This window comes from Planococcus citri, chromosome 1 (genome assembly GCF_950023065.1).
Source record: "Planococcus citri chromosome 1, ihPlaCitr1.1, whole genome shotgun sequence".
NCBI classification, from domain to species: Eukaryota; Metazoa; Arthropoda; class Insecta; order Hemiptera; family Pseudococcidae; genus Planococcus; species Planococcus citri.
Genome location: NC_088677.1, coordinates 28500212 through 28516085, shown reverse-complemented (window position 1 = coordinate 28516085; position 15874 = coordinate 28500212). Strand labels below are relative to the sequence as shown.

The 15874-nt window shown below is 33.4% G+C and overlaps 1 protein-coding gene and 1 long non-coding RNA gene across 5 annotated transcripts in view; one reads left to right on the top strand and one right to left on the bottom strand.

Annotated features, from left to right (window-relative positions):
* LOC135831213 (mucin-5AC-like) overlaps positions 1-15874 on the bottom strand; it is a 407292-nt gene that overhangs the window by 337422 nt on the left and 53996 nt on the right. The window lies entirely within an intron of this gene.
* The window catches only part of LOC135831216 (uncharacterized), a 256152-nt gene that overhangs the window by 192355 nt on the left and 47923 nt on the right, over positions 1-15874 (top strand). Inside the window, exon 6 of the long non-coding RNA XR_010556163.1 lies at positions 4002-4156. This is a non-coding gene — a long non-coding RNA (uncharacterized LOC135831216). The remainder of the gene's footprint in view (positions 1-4001; positions 4157-15874) is intronic.

The following is a 15874-nucleotide window of genomic DNA, read 5'->3' as shown; positions in this document are numbered from 1 at the left end:
CCTATACTTCTCCTTCATCAGGTCAATTCTGGAGTTTGGTGCACTAGTTTGGTTCCCTCATACTAAAAAATTTATAAAAGAGCTTGAAAAAATTCAAACTAGATTTTTGAAATATGTACCTATATCTAAAGACTTTTGAGTATTATCCTTATAACCTATCACAAAAAGAGCTCTTAGAAGGGTTTGAAGTGGATCCGTTGGAAAAAAGAAGAGAAACAATTCTGTACTCCAATGCAAAAAGGATGGAAGTCCTATGACCTGGCATAAGGAAAGGAGCTTAGTGTGTTTAATGCAGTTTGATACAGAGATTATAAACTTTTCAGTTCAAAATTTAAAATTCCTGTTTCTCAAAACTGCACTGAACACATTAACCTCCTTTCCTTATGCCAGGTCATAGGACTTCCATCCTTTTTGCATTGGAGTACAGAATTGCATTAATGTTTCTATGTATATGATCTCATCCACTACAACATAAATGACAGTAGGTAACCTTTTGGGAAAAATCAATTTCTGGGCCCCAAAAATCCACTCCAGGCAGAAAAAAATATTCTCCTTACACAATTACATACAACACATTTAGGATGAAGGTATCTCCTATGAACAATGTCATGGGTATCTGTGACGCTTTCCTCTGTAGGTGTGCAGATGCTGATATTTTTAGTATGGGTAGATCTGCTTTCAGGCGTGCGGTGAGGATGGCATGGGAGTAGGAGTGGGGGTGCAATGAGAGCTGTTTGTGAACCATTTCATATTCTGTATCTTTTCCTTTGGTTTTCTATGTTTTTTTTTGTTTTTTATAAGTATTTCTTCTGTTTGGTGTTATACCTTTTTGCTTATTTCTTACCTTCTCTTTTAGATAGGAAGAACTACATTTATAAATATTTCTTTTGTTTTTTTCTCCTTTTTGCTCGCTTTTGTATTTTTGTATTTCTCAAACTTGTTTCTCTGGAGCAAATCATAGTCTTATCTCTTTAATTATAAATGGTCTCTCCTGTAATTGGCTTTAGCTGTTGGAGAGACCTAAATTGTAAAATAAAATAAAATAAAAATAAATATATCTCAAAAAATAATAAAAACTCTTAAAAAGCAAAACACAGGTGGCAAATTTCCTCTCCATTTTTTTGTAGGGTAGGTACTGTTTTTTCTCAAAGGCTAATTTTTAGAAGTAAAATAAATTATAATTCAAACTTTTTTCCACAATCATTTGATTCAAGTAGAGCTTTTCATTTTGCTCAAAATGTATCAAAAATAAAGCTTCCTAGGAAAAAATGAATCATTTTACTGGTGGGAAATTTTGTGTTTTACAATTTTGTTTCTCTTCAAATGTTTTTTGACACTTTTACCTAATTTTATCAAAATTCAATTGTTTTTATTTTCAATATTTTTCGCCGCAAACAATAGATTTTTTAGTGTGAAAAAAAATAAAAAGAAATAAAATTGAAGGCCACCAAATTTCCCACCTACAGGACGTGACTTTTTCCTCTGGGAAGCTTTGTTTTTGATAATACCAGTTAAGTAGGTATGTATATATTTCGAGTTGGTAAAATTTTGAATACCTACCGGTTACTGAACTTTATTGAACGGTTTTTTAAAATTTATTACAAAGACATAATAATATACTTCTACCTATAGATAGGTATTCTGTACAAAAATAGAGATAAAAAATTGCGCGATTTTGCAACGATAAAAAAAAAGGAGAAGGAAATGAACGTAACATGGCACGTTTGCCGCTCCAGCGACGAGTCGGTGTTGGTGTATTTCATTTGTAGAGAAAAAAAAATCAACCGTATAAGTTATTTGCGGTATAGAAATTTACAAACGAGACGAAAAAAAAAACGCTCGCATTTGTTTTTATTTTAACGTCAGACAAGGTATTCGGCGTTGGAAAAAATATCAAGTAAGGTTATTATTTTGTACTTTGCAGGCGAACATGAATGGATTACGCTTAGAAACTGTCACGTTGTACTCAAATCCTTGCCAAAAAGACAATTTAAGAGGCGTTACATTTTCTGACGTATCAATTTCCTCGTGCCAAACAAAGTAAATTATTTGAAAACAGTGATGCCGAAAATATGCTTTGCTGTCAATACAGTCGACGTCGACGACGTCGTCGTCGCTTAAAGTTCGTACTTCGTACCTACTAAGTGAAGTTCTAACATGAGCTTCGGCAGGTTTTCCTCTGCGTATGATTTTTCTTTTTGGCTCGACTAAATATGAGCTACACGTACAGTACGGCCTAAGGGTGGTTAATCTTTTCTGTAAAAAGATTTTAATAATGATGTACGACGTGTATGGAAAATAACCATCCATGATGCAGTGGTAAAAGAGTACAGACTAAAGCCGATTACCTGACTGTAAATTGTATAGTAATATTATTCTCGCGAAGAAGTCAAACCGGAGAGCGCAGAATTTTCTACTCGATGTATTCGTTTGTGGTATTTAGTTGCATTATCGTCTTCGTCGAGGTGTTAATCAACGCAATAGTCTGAAGAAACCCTTCGATAAGAATATTCGAATCGTAAAGCTATACACCGTCGTCGTTGAGAGTTTTTAATTAGAAAATTTTCTCGTTCGATGTAATCTGCTTTGCCAAAGCGAGCCGAACGTCATTCTACCAACTTGGCTTAATTTTGATGGCGAAATATTTAACGCAATGTGCTTTTTAATGAAAAGACATTATTTCGATGCTGAAAGAGATTTTCACTTGGTAACTTTTCAACATCCACCTTTAGCTATAGGTACTACCTACAATTTAATAAACTCGATATCTTCGAGAAAGAAGTTGATTGAAAAGTACACTAAATGAGCCCCGCTTCGAGGCGTAAATTTTTTTTTTTTGCTCTGACGAGCATTATCATCATCGAGTAGGTATCTCAAAGTAACCGGGTGTTCGATAATTTAATACAGAATTTACTCGGTTCATTAGAAAAATATGTACTACGTCGAATGGAAATCTCTCACGGTTGAGATTAAAAACCTCAACTGCTCGTAAATTGAAGCTCGACAGGTTTTAGGAAAAGGAAATGAAAAATTATTTTCATTCCAATAAAATTACTTCCTAATGTATGATAAAAGATATGCACCCTGGATACCTGCCTTTGCCCGAGTATAATTCGCTCTCGCACGTAATACACAACGCAACCACCTAAACTGAGTATAGAGTATAAGGTAAGGTGTATTCTTGCGAAATGTTATATTGCAACATTAAGGTTCAAAGATAGCGCCAAGTTGGTGCTGCAATTTATCGTGTGGTTTTTTTTTTCTCTCTTTCCTACACGATTTTAATCTATCTCTTGAATTATGTGTGTTTCGTGAAAGAAATTGTCCCATTATGGGACTTACAAGGCCTCGTATTTTCATGTAATACTATGTTATTTCATTTAAGGTAGAATTCAGATACGGTATTTTAAGCAACGTGTTTGATATTATATTTTACCTCAGCTGTTTCTTTCCTACGTACTACTTTTTTTTTTCAAACGAGAAAAAAAACACAACACCGCGTTCCTTTCTTTACCCGAAAAAAACCATATTGGTGAGAAGACGAGCATTTCGAATATGGTCGAGATTTTCACAGTGTGTGGCGTCGAGTGAGTCGTTAAAAGTAGCTTTTGCATAAAACATGGAGTAAATTTAGTTGCGCATCGGTGTACTATTTATTTAGGTGTTTAAAATATTATCAAGTTGCAAGAGCTGAGTTGGGAAAAAGTTAAAGAATGAATGGCGCGAATTACTACCCCGAAGTAAGTATGAAAAATGCGAGCAGAAATAGGTTATCTAATTTTTATAAGAATGTAACTCGGGTACCTAGCGGAGAAAATGAGTAAATATGCTTCTATTTTTATGCTCGGTGGTACCTTGTAGTAATTCTAAGGTCGTTAATAAAAACTAGAAATTTGACTAGAACGAATTTACTCGTAAACGTTGTGCCATTATTTTTCCACATTATGAAGAGGTACTCTGATGCATAAGTAATGAAAAATTGGTATAATGCTTTGTTTCAGCTGTAAGTACTCGCGGTATTTGTGTTCAAAATATTGGAAAATCGTGAACAAATTCACAAAACCGAGTGAAAAATTGGGAGAGTAAGTACGCTGTGATTGAACATTTTTTGCAGAATTGGAAAATCAAACAGTTCGACTGAGCAGCTGAAAAAGTTGTAAGTAGAATTTTTAAATCGTATCATAGTTTTCCAAACGTTTTGGTTTGAGGCCCTTTCATACATAGCTACGTATTTTTAGGGTACAAATTTGTCAGAAAGAATTAGAAACAAATTTTAGCTACTGATCAAATTTTTAGAATTTATCGTTGCAATATCAACGTGAAAATGCTACCAATCCAAATTTTCACACAGTCGACACAGTACCTTGAATTTTTCGATTTCATAGCTGAAATTGAAATTAATTGAAACGCACACTCCCTTAATACTTCGTCCTCCCCCTTCCTAATCAGTAATCATGAATTAACATTTCGATGTTTACCGATTTTGAAAATTTATTGAGCAACCATTTTCGCAGGTGACACTAATTCTTTTAAAATTCAACTCTTCAAAATTGTTTAGTCAATAATGACTCCTATTTTGACTTTTTTTTACCATTTTCATTCTCCATCACTTCCTCCTGAAAATTTGTAGTTCGTACATGAGTGAATTTTCGCTCAAGGTCAATTGAATAATTTCATCATCATTTTTTTTTTTTTTTTTTGAATTCGAATAGAAATTGTGGTAAAGTCTCCTTTGATAGGAAACTTTTAAATCATGAGTATGGTTTTTGTTTTTAACTTGATAAGGAAATGTTGTTGAGAAAAACTGGGCTTACAAGATTTTTTCCAAATTTTCAAAAGTCTGACAAAATGTTAAGAAGTTATTTTTGAAAGTCTGACAGAACAAATTTAATCGGTGTTTCAAAAATCAAGTTACACTGATAAATAAAATTACTGGTAATTTGCGAATCACTTGTAAGTTTTGTCACTGTACTGGTCCTAATTTTAACCAAATTTTTGATACTTTTTGTTCTTTTTGGCATATTACTGGTGATTTTTGGAAAATTACAAGGAATTGCTGACATTTCACTGGTAACTTTGTGTAAATTACGGGTAATTTCAGGTACATTACGGGTAATTACGGGTACATTACGGGTAAATTCGGGTACATTACAGGCAATTTTGGGTAAATTTCGGGTAATTTCAGGTAAATTACGGGTGATTTTAGGTAAATTACAGGTGTTTTTAGGTAAATTACAGGTGATTTTTTGGTGAATTACGGGTAATTTTCTTGGTAAATGACGGGTAATTTTTTTTGTGAATTATGGGCAATTTTTTGGTAAATTACGAGAATCTTTTTGGTAAATTATTGGTAATTTTTTGGTAAATTACAAGTATCTTTTTGGTAAATTATGGATAAATTTTTGGTAAATTACGGGTAATTTTTTGGTTAATTACGGGTAATTTGTTGGTTAATTACGGGTAATTTTTTGGTAAATTACAGGTGATTTTTTGGTGAATTACGGGTAATTTTCTTGGTAAATGACGGGTAATTTTTTTGTGAATTACGGGCAATTTTTTGGTAAATGACGGGTATCTTTTTGGTAAATTATTGGTAATTTTTTGGTAAATTACAAGTATCTTTTTGGTAAATTATGGATAATTTTTTGGTAAATTACGGGTAATTTTTTGGTTAATTACGGGTAATTTTTTGGTAAATTACAGGTGATTTTTTGGTGAATTACGGGTAATTTTCTTGGTAAATGACGGGTAATTTTTTTTGTGAATTACGGGCAATTTTTTGGTAAATTACGGGTAATTTTTTGGTAAATTACGGGTAATTTTTTGGTAAATTACGGGTAATTTTTTGGTTAATTACGGGTAATTTTTTGGTTAATTACAGATGATTTTTTTGGTGAATTACGGGTAATTTTCTTGGTAAATGACGGGTAATTTTTTTTGTGAATTACGGGCAATTTTTTGGTAAATAACGGGTATCTTTTTGGTAAATTACGGGTAATTTTTTGGTAACTTTCGGATATCTTTTTGGTAAGTTATTGGTAATTTTTTGGTAAATTACAAGTTTCTTTTTGGTAAATTATGGATAATTTTTTGGTAAATTACGGGTAAATTTTTCGGTAAATTACGGATAATTTTTTGGTAAATTGCAGGTAATTTTTTGGTAAATTGCAGGTAATTTTAGGTACGTTACAGGTAATTTTAGGTGCATTATGACCACGGGTTATTTTGCGTAAATTACGGATAATTTCAGGTACGGTAATTTTGTGTGAATTACGGGTAATTTTGGGTAATTTACGGGTAATTTTGTGTAAATTACGGGTAATTTTCGGTAATTTACGAGTAATTTTTAGGGAAATTAAATTTTGTGTAATTTTTGGATAAATTGGGGTAATTTTGTTGGTAAATTACGGGTAGTTTTTCGGTAAATTACGCGTTATTTTTTGGTAAATTACTGATTATTTTTGGAAAATCAACTGGTAATTTTTGAAAAGGTACTACTGGTAATTATAATTTTTGGCTTCGGCAAATTAATCCTGAATTCGAATCATTTAAATGATGCAACAGAATGTTCAAAATGTGTGTTTTTTTGGGAGGAGGAGGGGGTATTTTTAATTATTAAACTAGATAACCCGTTTTTCGCGCATACTGCGCTCCTCTTCTAGACGTGAATTGTTCATTTTGAAAATTTTGAAAGCATCTTTTTTCGCCTATAATTCCCAAAAAGTCTTGCTTTTTGCTAACATTGTTATTGTTGCTTTTTGCCGGAAATTGTGAAAGTTTATGGCTGTTTTAATAATTGACAGAAAAAAAAATTGTTTCAAAGCAAAAATTCCAATAATTCTTACTTTTTCATCAAAAATAACCCAAAGCGTAAATTGTTCTCTAAAATATCCTGAAAAGCATCACTCTGTCATCGCTTTATCATTCATTAAAATAATGTCCTACTTTTCTACAAAAATTGAAAAAAAGTATCAGCTTTCTTATAACAATTGCCTGAAAAGTCATGGTTTCATTTAAAGTTGGCAAAAATTTCAAGTTTTAGGCAAAATTGCGAATTAGGCTACCTACTTATCACTTTTTTAGCAGAATTTGCTGAAAAATTCCAAAAATACTTGTTTTTTTTCCTACAGTTGAAATGAAACTAACACATCGGATTGGATCTAATACCACATAACTGAAAATTTCAAAGTTTCACTTAACTTTGACCTGGAACTTTTTTAAGCTTTCTTCAAAACTGTGAATGTGTCAAAATGTATTTTATGGCAAGCTTTTTCTAAGCAGACTATGAGTACTCTGAATATTGGTTCGGTACTGGAGAATACTTCAATAAAATACTTACTTAACACAATTTTAGAAATATTCCAAGATTTCCGAGTCAAAAATGCAATTAGGAATTTCCTTAAAACGTGATTCTAATTTTGTCAAGGACTCACAAAAAAAAATCAACCCCTCAGTTGAAAAATCTAAACTCCTACATATAACAGTAGAGATTTTCCCAAATAGTCCGAAACTTGCATAAGTTGATGAAAAAGTGAGATGCTAGATATAACCACTCCAGAACTCAAAAAAATGAAACCATGGTTCCAGGATTAATTTTGATACCCAATGTGCTAAAAATAGCACTTTTTCATGTGTACATCAACACCGTTGTTTTTCTGTTTTGAGCTATTTAAAAACTTTTTAAAGCTCCCTTCAGAAACTTTTCAACTTTTGATAAAAACCATCACATACTAAAGTTTAAAAGCTATTTTCAAATTAAAATATTATTGAGTAGTAGAGAATACTGATTGTATGAAGCTTTTTCATGTTTTTTAAGCTTTAGGATTTCATTTAAGCTTTCTTCAAAACTGCGAATGTGTCAAAATGTATTTTATGGCAAGCTTTTTCTAAGTAGACTATGAGTACTCTAAATTGGTTCGGTACTGGAGAATACTAATTTTTTATGTCATATCTGAAGCTTTCTAAAAAATTTTCAGCTTTAAGCTTTCTTCAAAATTTCACGAATATGGTCAAAAAGTATTTTTTGGCAAGCTCGATATAGGTAGACTATACATACTTTAAAATATTCATTGGGCACTGGAGTATTCTAATTTTTACATCATATTTGAAGCTTTTTGAACTTTTTTCAGCTTTAAGCTTCCTTCAGAATTTTGCGAATATGGTCAAAAAGTATTTTTTGGGGAGCTCTTTTTAGGGAGACTATACATACTTAAAATATTCATTGGACACTGGAGAATTTTAATTGTTCTTATGAAGTATGACGCTTTTTGAACTTTTTAAAGCTTTAAGCTCCTCCATGACTCACCCCACAACCTCACCAAAAAAATAACTCCAGATTCGAACACTACGACCTCGAAAACATATCAATCGACATATCACACAATAATATAAGAAACATTTGACATTTCAGCTTTTTTGAACTTTAAGCTTTTTTCAAAACTTTACGAATATGGTCAAAAAGTATTTTTGGCAAGCACATTCTAGGTAGGCCATACATACATTAAAATAGTTATTGGGTACTGAAAAATTCTAATTGTTTATGTCATGTATAACGTTTTTTGAACTTTTTCGAGCTTTGAACTTTTTCCAAAATTCTACAAATATGGTCAAAAAACATTTTTTGGCAAGCTCTTTCTAGGTACACTATACGTACTTGCGCGTATACATCGACACAGTCATTTATACTACCTTGAACTTTTTGAGATTTTTGAAGCTTTTCAAAGCTTTAATCAGAACTTTCCAAAGTTTTGATACCACAACCCCACCAAAAAACTGACTCCAGATTCGAACTCAACGACCTCGAAAACATATCAATCGACATATTACACAATATAATATAAGGAAAATTTGACATTTGAGCTTTTTTGAGCTTTAAGCTTTTTTCAAAACTTTACAAATATGGCCAAAAAGTAGTTTTTGGCAAGCACATTCTGGGTGGACCTCTTACGTAATTTAAAATGTTTATGGGGTATTGAAGAATTCTAATTGTTTATGTGCATCATGTACAAAGCTTTTTCAACTTTTTCGAGCTTTAAGCTTTTTATAAAACTTAACAAATATGGTCAAAAAGTATTTTTTGGCAAGCTCTTTCTAGGTGGACCATACGTACTTTCGCGTATACATCGTCACGCTTGTTTATACTGTATCAATTTTTGAGCTTTTTGAATCTTTTGAAAGCTTTTTTCAAAACTTTTTGAACTTTTGACCAAAATCTGCACATCTACAGGTCAAAAGCTTTGTTTTTGAGACATCGTCGAACAAAATCGGTTCGGCGGTTCTTCCAAACGAATGATCACAAAAAAAAACACCTTGCTATTAATATATAGATATTGAGCTTTTTTTGAGTTTTAAAGCACAAATTTTTTGTGAACTTTTTTCTTCAACATATGACTTTTTTAGATGCTCTTTCAAGGTATAATATACGTACTACTGTGTATACGTCGAATGCGCTACGTATGGACAAAAATCAATTTTTGAGCTTTTTTGAGCATTACGGCGCAACTTTTTGAACTTTTGATTAAAACCTGCACATCTACGGGTTAAAAGCTTTTTTTTGAGACTTCGTCGATCAAAATATAATATACATATTTCTATATGTCGAATGCACTACGTACCTATAGGCTAAAATCAATTATTGAGCTTTTTTGAGCTTTATGGCGCAACTTTTTTATGAACTTTTTTCTTCGACATTTGACTTCTTTTGATGCTCTTTCAAGGTATAATATACGTACTTCTCTGTATACCTCAAGTTGGCTACGTATAGACAAAAATCAATTATTGAGCTTTTTTGAGCTTTAAGGCACAACTTTTTTGTGAACTTTTTTCTTCAACATTTGACTTTTTTAGATGCTCTTTCAAGGTATAATATACGTACTACTGTGTATACGTCGAATGCGCTACGTATGGACAAAAATCAATTATTGAGCTTTTTTGAGCTTTACGGCGCAACTTTTTGAACTTTTGATTAAAACCTGCACATCTACGGGTCAAAAGCTTTTTTTTGAGACTTCGTCGATCAAAATCGGTTCAGCCGTTCCTGAGATCTCGCTGTCACAAGAATCCGGTCATAATTTTAATATATAGATTATTATACCAAACTCTACATAAGAAGGTTTATTATAGAGTTTGGTAGAAGAGAATGTTCATGGAGCTGATGGTTCTGTCATCTATAAAAGTCACAACGGCGCCATCGAAACTTTTTAAAATGATATCGACCATTTTAGAAATAAAATTTCATGGTGATAAGATAACGAAAAAAGTACATTTCCAACAAAAAACCTCTGAAACTTGGAACGTTCAAGTAACAGAAATGGAAACTTACAGCGTAGGTAGGTAGGTAGGTGGGTTTGGTACTCAAGTAGCACCCTTCTAATATCATTTTTAATTTAAAACATGGACTAATGGGCCTGTAGAAAAGAAAACTAACAGTGTACATTTTTCTCGAATCGTCGTGCTGAAAAAAGTAGATAATAGGCAAGTGCTTATGTACTACTCTTTTGTTGTTAATTTGACGTTTTCACTTTTTTACTTCAGGTAATTTTCGACGATGAAGATAACATACAACAATGATAGGTAACATTGTATAGCAAGAACTTCCATTAAAATCAATTACCTCCATTTTCTAAATTAGTCACGAAGAAGTTATAAAATAAATTTCGTTTCAATTGCACGAACAATATACTCCCGGTGATCTGAAGAAGGGTACTTATTATACCTATCTATTGGTTAAAAATTCGTCGAATTTGCGAATCGAGTTTAATTTTATTTACTCGAGAGCTAAGTATACGAATTGGAACTACGTATTACTGCTGTTATACGAGAGGTAATCGTAGTCTAGGTATAGTAATAATACTTCTGTAGCATGAACCAGTCGCAATCGCGACGTAATAATCATAATTTGGGAACGGTCCAATAAGATTGAGAAATTTGGTAGGGTACGAAAAAAAAGAAAAGGGAAACTGGGGGGGGGGGTTTGATTACTTATTGTACCGAGGGAATGTGAATCTTGTACTCGTACATCAGGTTCTAAATTGTGACCAATATAAGGAAGAGTGTATTAAGCTTTGGTCGTACTTTTATAGACACATCAGTGTAAAATGTAGACACATAGTATAAAAGGTAGAAAAATACTCCAGATTGACAGCAATCGACGCACAGTTGAATGTACGACGTGGTGAACACGTCAGACAAAAGCTAACAGCGAAGTGTGAGATGAAGCTAACTTGAGTAGGTGCGTGTGAATTAACACATCAAGGTGAAAAGGTTACGTTAGGCAGAGAGAAGAAAGTGGACGTGGTAAAGAAATGCAACCCTTGTCTCACATATAGACTACTTGAATACTTAGTTACTTACCAACAAATAAATGTAATAGGGCAATATAGAAGAGAAATTTCTCAACTCGAGAGTTCATCGATAGTAGATCCTATAATAAGTAATTTTCTATACGAACAATAAAAGACCTTCTTCGTCGCTAAGTGGTCGGACACTTTAAAGTGTAGTTTTGGCCTTGGATGTCGATTAAAGCTCGTAGGAGAAAAAAAATGTTCTCCTTAATTAAATTGCCCGAAATCGCTTTTTACCTCGAGTCGAGCTACCTTTGAATGGTGTTTACGTGTACGCGTTATACGACTAGGTACTTTGAAATGCAACTTTCGCCTTCGCCTTAGAGTTAGTTACAGTTGAGTAGGTATCTATTGTTTATAATTATAAGTTTCTCTTTATCAAGCTTTCATTAATAATTAAAGTTAATTTGGTCTTGTAAACTTTCGTCTTATTAGCTCTTTTTGCCAGACCGAGAGAGCTTTTTCGAGATCTCTTACGCTGTCGGTCGGTCGGTCGGTCTCGCCTGATCCCGGAATTTAGCAACATTTGTGCTGCTGAAAGTTTTAGCGCCGAGTTGCAAAAATTCGCATCTCGAACTCGACGTTCTCGTTTCACTGTTTAATACCCCGATCGTTCCTCCTTTCCTCGTCTCAGTGCAGAGTTTAGTATTTTTCAACGTAGGTACTTGTACCTTTAACTGGGCTTTTCTAAAATTATACCAATGAATACTTGAATACGTTACGACTTTTGTACGTAGGTACGAGTACGTACGTTCGAGTCATGTGAAATTCTGTACTATGCACCTGACTCGGCTAAATTCGCCAAATTAACGATTCGGCTCTTATTCGCGTGGGCTATGGCTGCGGGCATTGGTGGAATTATTTCGTTCATTGCTCGGCTTACGTGTTTTTCAATTTTAAACAATCTTTTCCTTCTCGTTAAACTATTTCAACGCGAAAGCAAAGGGTTATCAAAACATCGTGTACAGTTTTACTCGACGTGACGTACCTACCGGTATCTTCGGTCGTTGTATAAATTATAGTAATTTTGTTATTTCATTTGTTTCTCTTTTTTTCTCCCTTAGTTTTTCTGCTATTTTTTTTTTTTTTTTTGCTCTGCAAAGGATTAGTTCTCATAATCTCGCATTAGAAATTTAATTCGCGTATTCGTGTTACATTGTACGAGAAGGGATACATAGAGTAGAGAAACTCTCTGAGACGCGACGTGAAATATTCTGCTCATAGTGCTCGTTGAATACGAGTTTTTGTTTTAAGAACTTTTTTTCGACTTTTTAACCTTGCCATGGCGTAGTGCGGCGCTAAAGAAAGTCAAACAGATGGGTTCGTTTTTGGGAGGGGGAATGTATTATTATATTTTTTTTTCAAATAAAATAATACTCGTAAAAAAAAAGATGAAAGCGAGTAATTTTAAAATTTGATCATCTTTGTTCTGTTTTTTATCGGTTAAAAAAATATTCCAAGTGAGAGGTAATTTTGCAAAGAGACTAAAACGCTATTCGAAGTAGGTACCTAATCGTTTATGAAAGGAGACACTTGAAAAAGAGCTTAATCTATTCATAAAACATCCTGCCAAAAATTAACGTTCTTGCGGGGGCGCCATCGCCAGTCTTCGTTTATTTTTTACAGCTTCTTTAACGTTTTTTTTCCTCGTGTACTTGATCGCTGGAAGAGCTAAACGAAGTCGAAAATATTTCGAAATTTGCTCGCGGAAATTCTTTTTTCTTGCTCGAGTTTATACCTCTTGAACTTATGAATGGATGGAATTAGAATTTTTGACCATGAAAATAATTCGGGATCGGGTCATTTTCTGAATCACGCATGATTATGCTCAAACCTCGTAAGGAGAATTTTATCACAGATGCGCAGTTTTTCACATTGTATATTTAGATTTGAATTATTTTTCAGTTCAGAATGAAGCAGATCTCAGTTGTAAAAAATATTTCGTTCGTAGATTGTAATTTGAATATGTTTTAATGTACCTATGCACATCAAATTCACATTCAATGTGTATTCTTTTCATGTTTTCAGATCAGTACCCGGTAAACACACCGAACGCGAATCGCCGGCGGAAATCGCGGTCGCGAAAATCGCGTTCGATTCGCTGGCGAATAGAAGGCAGAAATCGCAGTGAAAAAAATGAAAAATCTCGTTGCGAAAATCGTAGGCGTATCGCCGGCGGATTCAGCAGTGATATTTTCAACGCGATACTCGCGTTCTATCCGCCGGCGAATCGAACGCGACAATCGCGCTGAAAAAATTTGAAAAAAACACTGCTGAATCCGCCGGCGATACGCCTACGAATTTCGCAACGATCTTTTTCATTTTTTTCAGCGCGATTTCCGCGGTCTATTCGTCGGCGAATAGAAGGCGAATTTAGTAGAGTTCTTTTACAATATTTTTCATGCGATTTTCGCATTTGTTTCGCGTTCAATCGAGTGAGCATTCAGATGTTCTTACACAAGCATGCAATAACGAGCAGAATGTTGTGTTTTTTTTTATCTTTTCGTTCGTGTTTATTTCAAATTGGTTTTCTGATGTTGAATTTTGATTAATTTTTTTGGAGTGATAACGAACAACTTTTTTTCGTGGTGTGTACATAGAATAAATTTTTCGGCGATGAGTCAGATTGGAATTTTTTTGTGATTATTTCTAATGATTTTTTTTTAGCAATTTTTGACACTTTTTTGTGATTTTTAAAATAAATTTTTCACTGTATTGATTCAAATTTAATTTTTTTATTCAGCTTGGAATTTTTCATGGTGATTTTGAACTGTTTTTTAGTGATGAATTCTGATAAATTTTTGATGATTTCAAATGGATTTTGTATGGTGACTTAGAATAATTATTCTAAATCTCCATAATTCAATTTTTGTGTTTTTGGTTATTTTAATAAATTACAATTGATGTTGTTGCATTCTTGTGTGAAGTGATTTACCCAAGTATAGGTACTTCATCGTTTTTTCTTTTGTTATTTCCTAGTTTGTCTTCCTACATCAGAATCAGAAAGCATTCTTCATTTAATTTACTCGTTATTTATTTTGTTTTCTTGATTTTTAATTATGTAAACAAGTAAATTACTCGTAAAATTAATTGAAGAATACGTTCTGATTCTAATGTGGGAGAAGAAACTAGGAAAAAATCAAAGCAAAACATCATTGCGATTATCGCCTTCGAATCGCCTTCGAATCGCGTTCTGATATCGCTGCGATTTCCGCCGACGAATCGCCTTCGAATCGCGTTCTATTTCAACAGCGATATCGCTGCGATTCCCGCCGGCGTATCGCCTTCGGATTCCGCTGCGGAAAAAGCGGACATTTTCGCCGGCGATTCGAACGCGATTCCCGCCGGCGATACGCCGGCTGCCAATACGATGATCGCCTTCTATTCGCTGGCGTATCGCGTACTATGTGTTTACCGGGTAGTTTCATCTTCTCAAAGTGACTTCCCTCCCCCTTATCGCTCTGGAAGATGAGGATAGAAATTATGGTGGTCAAATCATCAGACTATTGAAAGTGATTTGAAACAAATTGTGAAATCGAAACTTCATCTCTGGTCCGAGTAATACGCATCAAGTGATCTGTGCCTGCGTTTATTTTGTTACTCAGCTTTCATGTTAATAAAATTGCATAACCAGTTTGCCGTAAAAACGCTATTAAGTCACTCCACATTTTAACCTCGATTAAATTCAAAATATTTCAATATTCACGCCGCATATTTCAATTTTTATGGGCCTTTAGGAGCGAGTGCTAGGGATGGTTTTTATTTTGAAGTTTCACTTTTTTGAGTTTTCACTATGTAAAGTGTTGTTGGATTATATGAGAAAATAATTTTCAATCCTTTTTATTGCTTAGCGTTTACAAAACAGAATTTTTTCTCAAGTTTTCCCTAAAAGTTGTCCTTCGCCCTACCCCAACGATAATTTCATTTTCAAAATACAAAGTTTATTGGAGAAATTATTTCTCCTAAAAACGTTTTCATTTCTGAAACTTGAAATCAAGAACAAATTTTATGTCGTGACAATCAATTTTGCGAGGGAGGTTTTTTCTCTATAGAGAATTTTTTTTCGAGAAAGTTTTTCACAAGAGACTTTTTTCCAAAAACAAAGTTTAATAGTTTCTGTTCCATCAAGTTTCTATTTTTCCTTTCAAAAATTGAGTACATTAAGTTTTTCATAAAAAATTAAGATTTTGTGTATTTTCTGTACAAAAATGCCACAAAGTGGAAGCTCTATATTTTTGGACAGAAAATGACAACTTTATTTCGAAAAATATTGCAACTTTTATTAAAAAAGTATAGTGAAAATTTTCACTATACTTTTTTAATAAAAGTTGTAATATTTTTCGAAATAAAGTTTTCGTTTTCTGTCCGAAAATAGTGCTTGCATAATGTTTTAAAAAACGAAATAAAGTTGTCATTTTCTGTCCAAAAATATAGAGCTTCCACTTTGTGGCACTTTTTTCTAAAAAAAACGCGAACCCGACTGCCTCCCCCCCCTAGTCGGTGGCACTGTGTACGTGATAATCGCATCGAAT